The sequence below is a fragment of the Giraffa tippelskirchi genome, chromosome 6 (assembly GCF_054371585.1).
Source record: "Giraffa tippelskirchi isolate mGirTip1 chromosome 6, T2T-mGirTip1v1.2.pri, whole genome shotgun sequence".
Lineage (NCBI taxonomy): Eukaryota > Metazoa > Chordata > Mammalia > Artiodactyla > Giraffidae > Giraffa > Giraffa tippelskirchi.
Genome location: NC_137280.1, coordinates 100,004,293 through 100,016,627, shown reverse-complemented (window position 1 = coordinate 100,016,627; position 12,335 = coordinate 100,004,293). Strand labels below are relative to the sequence as shown.

The following is a 12,335-nucleotide window of genomic DNA, read 5'->3' as shown; positions in this document are numbered from 1 at the left end:
AAGCAATGATTCCTACTGTATAACATCCTACTGCATTGTAGCTACTGTGGGGAGAGAAGATGAGGAGGTAAAAATATTGGTAAGAAAATATTTCACTGATGAAGGGTTTTTGTTAATATCTATTCCACATTTTCCCCAAAGGCAAAATATGAAAATATGGATATTAATATCAACTTTACACTGTTTTTAAATATACTTGATATTTTTCCCTGTAAAGCATTTTGTAGAGTATTTTATACAGAAGAAGTACTTAATTCCTATCATCACCATTGTCACCATTTACTCCCTGAGCCTGCGAGTTTAAAGACCCAACCAAAACCATGGTAATTTCTAATATATTTAATGGAGTTAATCTGCATCAAGTTAAAGGTAGAGATTAAACCCACCCATCTTTAATAGGTATAAATTCACAAGGACGTGGAGAATAGGAGAGGAGACAGTGTCAAAATTTTGGAAGCTGGAAATTACTTGAATAGGTCAGACATTTAAGCAGAATAGAAAATTCTCCAGTGATTTGGGAATTGTTGGGCTAGGAACTTTTAGAAGAGGGTATGTATGGAGTATGGGATTGAGGTAGAGAAACTTGGTTAAAAGAAGTTAAGAAGCCAGATTTATAAATTCTCTGCCTCATACCCCAGCTCCTTCACCTCTCTCCAATCCTCACCACAAGATGTTGGAGACTTTTTACTTATGAGAATAATTTACTTGAGAGACATCAGCAGGCACCTTTGAGGTTGGGGGTGCTGTGCTGCAAACAGGGGGATTAACTTGATGTGTGCATTCCACATACAGAGACCATAAAACCTCTTACCTTCTTCAGCTGGAATGCAGGTCTTTACCTTTTAGGCAGTTTAGAAGAATTTCCTCTGGGAAATCCAGAAGAAATTTTTTTAAATACAGCTAAGGTTTTCTAAAATTAACCAGTTCGGTCACATTACTTTGTTCAGTTGCATTCATGTCTTCAGAGCTTCAATCTAATTTTATACTAGTGCACATATATACAAGCAGGTAAACAAGAACTACCAAACATCGAAGGAAAGTTTCTAACCTGAACAAGAAAAGAAGGCAGAAAAAATAACCAGAGAAGAAGAGACCTGGAGGAAACAGAAAATACAAGGAGAAGAAAGCTATAACAACATGACCAAAATCCCAAAATGAATGAAGTACAAGTTACCATGAAAAGGAACATTCAGAAATTAAAACAAGCTCTTGGAAATTTAAAACATCATAGAGCTAAAATAACTCAATAGAAGGGCTGGAAAATAATGATAAAGGGAGATTTTTAAAATAAAGGAAATGAGATGATTCTATAAGCTTCCAGACAGAAGAAAAACAAATGTTACAAAGGGCAAAGAAATCAAATGACTTCAGAATTCTGAATCCTAAAAGATAACGAAATGAAGCAATATCCTCCCTGAGGAAAAATTAACTTGATTCAAAAGTTTCCATGCTCAGACAAGTTATCAGCCAGTGGAAGGATATTCTTAAGACATTTTGATACACATAAGATCTCAATCTCTCACTTATTCTTAACAAGCTACTAAAAGAGGGGCTCAGCAAAATATGGATGTAATTGGAGGACAAGGAAGACATGAAATTACGGGGAGCTTCCACTCTAGAAACCAAGTGCATTCCCAAGGGATAGGAATGCGTCCTGGCTTTTTATGCTTTGTACAGTGTTGGTCCAAAGAGGGTTTTAAAAGTTTTAATTGGTTGTCAGAATCTAAAATTGGGAGTTTCACATAAAAATAGGCCTTCCAGTATCTGCAGAAAATTCAGGCTGGCGGCCCTCTCTATGGTGGCGGACGTGAGCTGAGAGTGAGGAACCACGCCCATGGTGCCTGGGTCACGACCTCTTGCGCAGTACTATCCTCTGCACGGCCCCTCCTGTTCTTGCTGTTTATTTGACAGTGAAACAAAGTGTCTTTTGCCATTTATCATTGTACTTACTTGTGCTCTTACTTTCTTACAGTGGAGTTCAGAGAAATATTTCTCTCTCAGAATTGAAATGTAAAAGTAAGAGGGCAATATATTTTTTAAAGAAAAACCGAAGCACACATATTTCTTACTCTGATTGAAGAGGATGCTGCTTGTTCAGTGTGCAAACCAAATGTGGCTGTGTTAGAAAACTGCAGAGTAAGTCATTATTATGAAACACAATTATTTTGGACAGAATTATGATGCATATTTGAAACTACTCATGAATAAAAACCTCAATGCCCAAGATAGCAAAGACTTATTATTAAAACATTTTTTTTTCTATGTGAAAAAAATAGTACTACTGTGGAATAGAATTGTCTTAAGTAAAATTATTCTCCATGTATTCAAAGCCTCTGGCAGATGAGTATGTCTATTGAATGAAACAGTGATAATGAAATGAGACCACAGATAATAATTTCTAATTTAATTCTTACAGAAATAGTATTCATCAGCATGTTGAAGAGGTAGCTGAGAATTTCCCGGACAATTGCGTGAAAAAGTAAAATTGTTTGTGGCATGTTTCTACTGCAGGTTTTGAGAATGTAGATACAAATAATCCCACCTCGACAACAGTATTTATTATGACAGATTGTTATATGATCAAAAAATTTTGAACATGGTACCCATGAGAAACACAGCATTAGGAACTGATTTAAACTTTGTTTTACAAAGCATCTTATGAATTTTAGTATAGACTGGTAAAAATTGATAAGAGTGCCTACAGATGGTTCAGCTAAGGAATGGTCCTTCAAACACTGGAGAAATTTGAGGAGAAAACATTTTGCAGTGCTGAATGAACATAAATTCATGCATCATTCAGCAGGGTAGAATTGTGTTCAAAAGTTCAAAGTGAAACTTCACCCATATCATATAGAATCCTATCAACTGCAAGGAATAGAAAATTCCAACTCAAATTGGCTTAAAATATGAAAATTAATAATTTTATATGTAGAAAGGGAAGGTTTAGGGTTGATGGATTCAGTATCTTTGATGTGTCATTGAAGACCATATGCTTCCTCCATGTCAGTTTTACATTCAGGCTGATTAGATGCTGGACATATTTTTCAAAACTTTACTATCCAGTGGAAGATGTGAAATCTTTCCTAAAACCAATCACTGGTAAGAGGAATTATATTAATACCAGTAAAGCCTGCCCTGGAAGCTGGAAGTTGAGTCACTGTCCCCTGAAATACATAAACAGTTAGAAGAGGTTGATTTTCTAGGGGGAAAAAAATCAGGATTATATTGTGATTAAAGAAAAGGGATAGAGATATTTGGTAAGAACAAATGCTGTTATCTTAGTTGTGTTCTCCTGGCTTGAACTGGAGACAGTTCTGTCTTGATTGATGAACTGCAAGTACAATGTGGTGGCTGGCTCTGTTCAACTGAGGTTAGGTGGTTTTCTTATGAAGTGGTACTGAATCATTTTATGGAAATTTTAAAGCAGTGAAAAGCAGCTAACCAGTGAAGACTAGATCAAACATTTTCAGATGAACATTTTAACCTACTGAAATTCCTTTGACTGTTCTCAGCAAAATCTTCAAAAGAATTTATACCATTATACCAATGTATGTTTTAATTTGCTCTTTTCTAGGGAAATTATGACTTTGGGAACTTCATTAGGCAGGGCCCAATTGGTCTGCTTTCCTAAGCAGAGATTGGTTTTCAAAAGGAAACTAATGGCTTGAGTTGCAGTCTAAAAATTTGGAGGTTAAAACACAGTTTCAAAAATACAATTCTTTAATTTCAAACTTTATGAAAATAAACTATAATTTTCCAGTTCACTTTCCTAAGTTTGAAAATGTGAATGAAAAGTACTAATGGATGTTACTGAATTATAGCATCACATAGTACTAAAACTAAGTAGAATAATAGAAACCAAAATTCTGTAAATATCCTAGGAACTGATTCCCTAAATACAAATCATGTTGCAAGATTTTATCCATGTTCATGAGTAACTACATTTGTGTACCATTCTTTTCAACCAAGAAATCGCTTAAAAATAAGAACTACTCCAAAAGATCAAAACTAAAATGATACTTGATTTTTATATTACGGTACCACAGAAATAAGTCTTCCCAGGTGGCACAGTGGTAAATAATCCACCTGTCAATGCAGGAGACTCAGGAAACAAGGGATCAATCCCTGGGTCAGGAAGATCCTCTGAAATGGCAACCAACTTCAGTATGCTTGCCTGGAAAATTCCATGGACAGAGGAACCTGGCGGTCTACAGTCCATGGGGTTGCAAAGAGTCAAACATGACAAAGTAACTAAGCATGCATGCACCACAGAAATATGTGAGGTTTCTGATTGGAAATCAAAATAGTAACACATCATTAAAGAAAAGTTTTATGAGTTTAATTTTTCTATAATTAAAATTGTAAGTTCAGTTCAGTCACTCAGTCGTATTTGACTCTTTGTGACCCCATGAACTGCAGCATGCCAGGCCTCCCTGTCCATCACCAAATCCTGGAGTCTACCCAAACCCATATCCATTGAGTCGGTGATGCCATCAACCATCTCATCCTCTGTAGTCCCCTTCTCCTCCTGCTCTCAATCTTTCCCAGCATCAGGGTCTTTTCAAATGAGTCAGCTCTTTGCATCAGATGGCCAAAGTATTGGAGTTTTAGCTTCAACATCAGTCCTTCCAATGAACATTCAGGACTGATCTCCTTTAGGATGGACTGGTTGGATCTCCTTGCAGTCCAAGGGACTCTCACAGTCTTCTCCAACACCACAGTTCAAAAGCATCAATTCTTTGGCGTGCAGCTTTCTTCACCATCCAACTCTCACATCCATACATGACTACTGGAAAAACCACAGCCTTAACTAGATGGACCTTTGTTGACAAAGTAATGTCTCTGCTTTTTAATATGCTCTCTAGGTTGGTCATAACTTTCCTTCCAAGGAGTAAGCATCTTTTAATTTCATGGCTGCAATCACCATCAGCAGTGATTTTGGAGCCCAAAAAACTAAAGTCAGCCACTGTTTCCACTGTTTCCCCATCTATCTGCCATGAAGTGATGGGACCGGATGCCATGATCTTAGTTTTCTGAATGTTGAGCTTTAAGCCAACTTTTTCACTCTCCTCTTTCACTTTCATCAAGAGGCTCTTTAGTTCTTCACTTTCTCCCGTAAAGGTGGTGTCATCTGCATATCTGAGGTTATTGATATTTCTCCCAACAATCTTGATTCCAGCTTGTGTTTCCTCCAGCCTAGCGTTTCTCATGATGTACTCTGCATAAATGTTAAATAAGCAGGGTGACAATATAAATTGTAATATTGAATATTATTCAAGTTTTATTTTGCTGAATGCTTACACTGAGATATTTCTCTAGTAGTTGTTGTTGTTGTTTTTTTAGCACATGTTCTGCTTTTTGTGTTTCAAGTACTGCCTATAGACATTTAATTTGCTATCTGTTTTGGGTCTGAATGAGGTCTTTTATCTTTAAAAACTTTGGTGAAAATTGTGTGTAGGACTGGGTAAAGGTTCTGCCTTGACCTTATGAAGATTTATTTCTTATTCTCAGGGTGGTAGTGAGACTGTCTCTTTAGGGATTTAGTTATATTTTCTGATGGTGCTACCTTCATTTAATTCTAGATCTTGTTGGGTATAATGGTGACTTTGATGTGGCAGTTTTGTCTGGCCATGGAGTTCCCATGTACTTGGTCAAACATTATTCTGGGTGTGCCTGTGAGGATTTTTCTAGGTGAAATTAACATTTGAATTGCTAGACTGAGTGAAATAAATTGTTCTCCCTAGAGTGGGTGTGCCTTATTCAATCTGTTGAAGACCTTTAACAGAACGGAAAGGCTGAGTAAGAGGGTATTTCTCCTACCTAACTCCTTGAGCAGGGACTTTGAGTTTTTTCCCTGCCTTCATGCTTGAATTGAAACATCAGTTCTTCCTAGGTCTTGATCCTGCTGGCTTTCAGACTGGACTGTACCTTTGGTTCTCCTAGTTCTCAGACCTTCAGACTTGGACATAAACTGAGCTATTGACTTTCTTGGGTCTCCAGCTTGCCAAATGCAGATTTTGAGACTTGTAACCTCTATGACTGCATGAGCCAATTCCTTAAGGATATCTATCTGTTAAAACATATATTTTGAGAGAGACAGAAATTTTTTAGAAGGTCTTGGCTAATGCAGTTAAGGAGGCTGACAATGAGAGAGAGCCAACGTCATAGTCCAGCCTGAAAGCCAGCAGGTTCAAGACCCAGGAAAGCCAGTGTTTCAGTTTGAAGATAGATAGATAGATAGGTCTTTCAGTTCCGTTTCTCTGGCAAACCCTGACTGATACATTGGAAGTAATTTTTTTTTTCTTGTCCTCTTGCTTCCAGCCAAAATTACCTTAGGTAAGGATTGGTTTCGTGCTTCTTCTCTTGACTTTAGCTAGATCCAACATTTCTGTATAGTCTATCAGAGTATTACTTTTCAAAGTTGGGGATCTTGTTTAGATGCAGTTCTCGTATCGTAAGTCTGGAGTAAGGCATTCATTTCTGCATTTCTAGGAAGCTTTCTGGAGAAGGCAATGGCAACCCACTCCAGTCCTCTTGCCTGAAAAATCCCATGGACGAAGGAGCCTGGTGGGCTGCCATCTATGGGGTCGCACAGAGTCAGACACGACTGAAGCAACTTAGCAGCAGCAGGAAGCTTTCAGCTGATACCAATGTTGCTGACCCCAGAACCACTGTTTGAATAATAAGGTGTTTGAGGATTGTATTTTTACAAACATTTGATACCCCTAAACTTTGGCCATATATTAAGGCTCACTTTCTGTAGCCTTTGTCTACAGATTTGCATCTTGGCATTTCAACACAGAAGTACCTTAAATGAGACCATGTCTTTCAGAACCATCTGTTGCCACCTAATGACAGCTTAGAAAAACAGTGAGGGTGAAGTCTTGTTAGAAAATCATACCATAACTGTATCCTTATAGAAAGATAAATATCTTCAGAGGAAATTATCAAACCTGATTTCCCACAAAGTTTCCAGAAACATTGTGACTTCTCCAATAGAATTAAGTTAGATTTTAGAAATTTTTCTTTTGTGTCCCTCACTTTACACTCATCATTCACCATGTGTGGAGTAATGAAATAAACAGAGGCTTCAGAGTTAGACATAACTTAGGAAATAACTTCTTTGGATTTCAATTTATTATCTGTCAAGTGAAATGTACTCTTTACTACCACATAACTCCTATTTTATTTGGAACCCTTACTAAAAATATAAGGGCTGCATAGCAGAAGCAATAGATTGTAGAAAACTTTGGATATTTTCATTTATTCGTTTGGTATTGCCAAATTCACAGAAGCAAGAGAGTGTCTAAGACCAAGTCTGACTTGGAGAAAGAGTCTTAAGGCTGATTTTTTTTTCACTACAGATAAGTTCTTTAATTCTTTTATTATTTCATCTCCCTCAAACAATACTCAACTGTAACCATTTATTTCCATATGAAGGGAACATAGAGGAAGAATTAAGGTAGAAGAAACGTTACCAGAGATTTTTGCTATTTATGATTTGTTCTGAAACTCCTGTTCTCTCTTAATCTGATTGAAATTATAACACTTCATAATTTTCATTATTTGCCTATAAACTCTGAAGAAATCTGGCTTATCAGAATGCCCTGAGTCAAACCATAAAATCTATTTCAATATTACTCCTTAGCATAATTAATATTATTTAACTCAGTGGTGATCTCTCTTGAAGTTTAATAATATAAAGAAAGATTTTGATTCTTGAGGAAAAGAAATTAAGGAAATAGACACATTTTTTTACAATGATATAGTGTGTTTTTTCCCTTTGCTACCAGATTCTACGAGTGTGTGTGTGTGTATAAAAAATTGTGCTGTGGTGATGCACTACTGCCTTTGCCTGGGTCTTTTAAAGTAAAACTGGAGGCGAGAATTAGGTTGGCAATAATTTGGGAGAAAAGTACAAGCCTTAGGCATTGAGAGTGAGGAAAAATCAAAATGAAGCAAGAAATATGATGTGATACATATAGCAAGTCACTAGGCAGACTTGTTTACTTGGGCAAGTACAGTGCTTCTAAGGAATGCCTACAAAAGGAATTGAACTTGGAATAATCTATACGAGAGAGAAAAAAGAGGGTATTCACCTGGTTAGTTCCTTCCTGTTTCCCATTTCTTAGTGGTCACTATTAGTTCCATGGGGACTAAGGATCCTGGATTGCATCATCTGGCCTTTCAGCAGCCACTCAAATAATGAGGTTCTGTAATCTACAGTGGTGTTTAAACCAAGTTTGAAAATATGTAGCAGGATTACCTGGTACAGGTGGGATACTGACCAAGACAGAGAAAGAAAGAGGCAGTTGTTGGAAACCTACTGAGAACTTCACCTTAGAATATCCAGGTATTACAGACTGTTTCACACAGTAATGTGTATAGCACTTTAGTAACTTATCCAGAGGTTTAGTTAAAATCAGGCTTTTTAATAATCATAATGTCATTTGTTTATCCAACAGTTAAGAAATATTTTTATTGCCAAAATGCTTTGATAGTGTTATCTTCTCACAGGAAAAACATCCTTATAAATATTGACAGCAACTATCCCCTGTAACTTTGCCAGATGTCTTATCTTGTCCTTTCTAATCCATAATGATTTACCAAGAACGTCTTTCTTAATTTAAACTTAAGTATTTAGTTATATTCCTTTATTTGTCCTGCGACAGTTCTAAGAATGACTTTCATTCAGACTTTGCAGCCTGAAGAACCATGTAATTTTGGGGAAATGCTAACTATTTTATTTAAACAGGTCAAATTGATACATTTTTCTAAAAGCAAGTGATGGCCCTCTCCTCATTTTTCACACAGTATCCAGATGTTCTTGGCAGGTGTTGTCTTGTCTCAGGAAACAGTGATTGATATATTAGGAAATGGCTTTGACAATAGCCTAGAATGGAGCATGTGAAATTGAATTGCCTCTGTAATTTTCTTTTCTTATTCCTTTATTATGTGGTTTCCAGGAGATGGTAAGGATAGAAACACTACCAATTTCTACTATTCAATGATTAATGAAATTTAAAGTGAGTCAGTTATAAAGAGTCAAAATTAAAGTATCTCCAAGGTTTAGGTTAATTTGAAAATGACCAAACATTTTGAGTCTTAAAAATAAATATTGTAAATATTTTATTTCATTTTTAACCACATACACCCCTCACATGAACATATTTGTAAAAACATGTTTCTATTTCACAAGAAAGCAGTGAACATAATTATGAAATCTAGTATACTCTGAATTGATGTACAAAATTATAAAGAGAAACAAAATCAGTTAGCCAAGCTAAAACCGCTTTTGCAAGAATTCCCTTTTATTGGCTATAGGAGATATGGTGAGATTGAGAGGGCAGGAATGAATCAGCTGCCATTAGCTCCTATGGTCGGTGTAAGGTACCACCTGTACTAGCACATGTTGTTGTTGGTCTCTAGCCCATCTCTTTGGGATGAGGCAGCAACCAATGAAGCTGCTACCCTTGACCACTATGTTTGACCACACTTCCTTTGCCAATAGACGTATTCTTTCCCTCCCGTGAAAGGAGTTTGGTCTCCCTTTACCTCCTTCCCTGGTGGTAGTTTCCTTGGAAGGGACTGCGGATCTTTCTAAGGACTTTTCATTGTTTTAGAGCTACAACTCAGGTACAAGTCCCAAAGGATAAAGTATAAAGTATCATTTGTGAGACGTCTCAAACACCAAAAATTCCAAGATTTTGCTAATTTATATTGATAACATGTCTAAGGGACATATATGGGAGTGGTCACCAAGGAATGTTGCATCAAAATAGAAGGAATATATAGCTGGACTTGGCTGAATTTGTTAATATGGATGTACTAAGCAGAAGCTGTGGATTCATTGTGTTAACCTGGACCGCTCGGAGTAACTCTCACAATTTCTTCTGTTGGTTGACTGAAACTTGGACCCAAAGTTGACCCACACTGAAGAAAAAGTTGAATTGTTGAACTTTTTGTGCAAGATAGAGATAAGTATCTAAAGGTGTAAGGATATCAGAACTCTAAAGTGGATTTATCATATGTTAATAACTCCCGTACCTAGCTCCTAACCATTTCTTCCAGAAAGGTCTGGAGAACCATCCCTTCATCAAGGTTGTAAGAAAGAAGCATCAGCGTCCTTGAAGGTCTCTGTTGCAGCTGTTGTTGGTAGGTGATATGTGACATTAGAAACTGCTGTCAGTCAAACTCTAGGCTTGATTTCAGCGGAGATAGTAGGACCCCAGAGTGCTGGAGGTCAAGTGGTAGCACAAAATTTCCAGAAAGAAGTTGGATGTAGTCACTGTTAACAGGCAGCAGAGAGTGAGTAAGGATAGTGGTTTGATCCTTAGAGATTGCTGCTATTGGCTAATTGATTCAGCTGTTTCAGATCTGAACTATGTGAAGAAATCTGTAAAGCGTTACCTGATTTGAACAACTAGGCAGTTTCTAGTTCGGTAAACAAGTCTGAATTTAATCCCTTCAACCATCCCCAAACTTAGGCCAATTCAACTATACCTGACCATTGAATGGAAGAGAGGACCCTGTTATATTACCCTGCACTATTAACAATTATACTGATAAAATAAAGATGATAAAATAAAATAAAATGATCTCACTTTGCCCTTGTACAACTCAGCCTCGACTAGTGTTACGTTAATCCCTGTTGTATGCTATCTTTATATAAAATTTTGATATTTTATTCATCACAGAGTTTTACAGTAATTTGACTTTTAAAGTAGCTTATTAAAAGGTTTATCTTGATTACTAGGTGTTTTTTCGTGTGTGTTTGTGTGTGTGTGCCTGCGCTATGGCAGAGTCTTGTCTGACTCTGTGACACTATGGACTATAGCCTGCAAGTCTCCTCTGTCCGTGGAATTTTCCGGGCACGAATACTGGAGTGGGTTGCCATTTCCTACTCCAGGGAATCTTCCGAGCTCAGGGAATTGAACCTGGGTCTTCTGCATCTTCTGCATTGGCAGGCGGATCCTTTACCACTGCGCCACCTGGGAAGCTTCTTGGCTCTCCATGAAGTTTTGTACCAAGGACTAGTGTCTCATTCAGTTCCCAGCCTTGTATCCAGCTCTTTCCAGATCTCTTCCAGCTTTTCTGCTTCTGGGCCAGACACACGCGCAGTTCTGTAATGAAGGGTACCAATTTCTTCTGGAGCTCTCCTGCATGGTTGAGATTGGAGGTGGTGAGAGAGAGAGACAATGGTCAAATTTTGACCATGTGATTTCAGTTTGTTGGTGTTTCAGGTTCTATTTATCCTCATTCTCCCCTGCTTCCTGTTGCGCTTTTCAAGCCAAATTCTGGTCCTGCTGACTGACAGTAAATCCAAGCCCACCACCAGACATAGAAGTAACAGCTTTTTGTAGATTGCTTCACCAGATCCCACAGTGGTGTAAGATCTAATCTCTGTACTAAACCCTTTATTCCACATCGCTCATAACAGCCCTGCTTCTCTGCTTCAGCCCTAACTAATGCACCTTCAGAGTGCCTTGTCCTCTTTCTTTAGATTTTTTTCCCCTTAAACATCCCTCTGTACTTCCTGAACACTGAATTTTTTGGTTCCACCCTGATAGCTTGCCAGATATGTACTGACGTCTTTGAACTTCGGCAGCTTATATTGCTTGAGTTCTTTGCCAGCAGAATTTTTAGCTCTCATTTACATAAGCATCTGGCAGATTCTTTCTGACTGTTCAACAGATGTGACCAGGCATATCTGGCTTTCTTTTTGTCAAGCTGTAAACCCAGACTACCTAATATTTCACAACTCTTTGAAATGCAACCCCAATTAATAACCTAGAATATGTCCTCTAAAGCTACTCAGATAAGTAGATACTCTCTCCTATGTATTGCCCCACCAAGGACTTGAAAGTTGGTTTGTAATGTTTGTAATCATACTTCTCACCAGCATATTTTTTTGTAGGTGGAAGATCTGTTCCTCAAAAAAATATAATTTTCTAGACTTACCATCTGTATTAACTTCCTCGGGTTGCATAACAAAGTGCTGCAAACGGGGTGGCTTAAAACAAGAGAAATTTATTGTCTCATAGTTCTGAAGGCTCCAAGTCAAAAATTAAGGTGTTGGCAGGCCCACCCTTCCTCTGAAACCAGAGGAATCCTTCCTTGCCTCTTGGTAGTTCCTGGTGGCTTGCCAGAAGTCATTGGTGTTCTCTGGCTTATAGCTCCAATCTCTACGTTTATCATCACGGAGCTGTGTGTGTGTGTGTGTGTGTGTGTGTGTACACCTAATAGCATCATTGTCAGCCTCCTTGGCCCTATCTTGCAGCATCCTTAAAATGTGGTGCTAAGTATCAAACAAAATACTCTAAAAAGTTTTGATC

General features: G+C 37.6%; 1 pseudogene; it reads right to left on the bottom strand.

The window, feature by feature from the left end:
• Positions 1-5,756: 5,756 nt before the first annotated feature.
• LOC145510872 (PR domain zinc finger protein 14-like) overlaps positions 5,757-12,335 on the bottom strand; it is an 87,869-nt pseudogene continuing 81,290 nt past the window's right edge.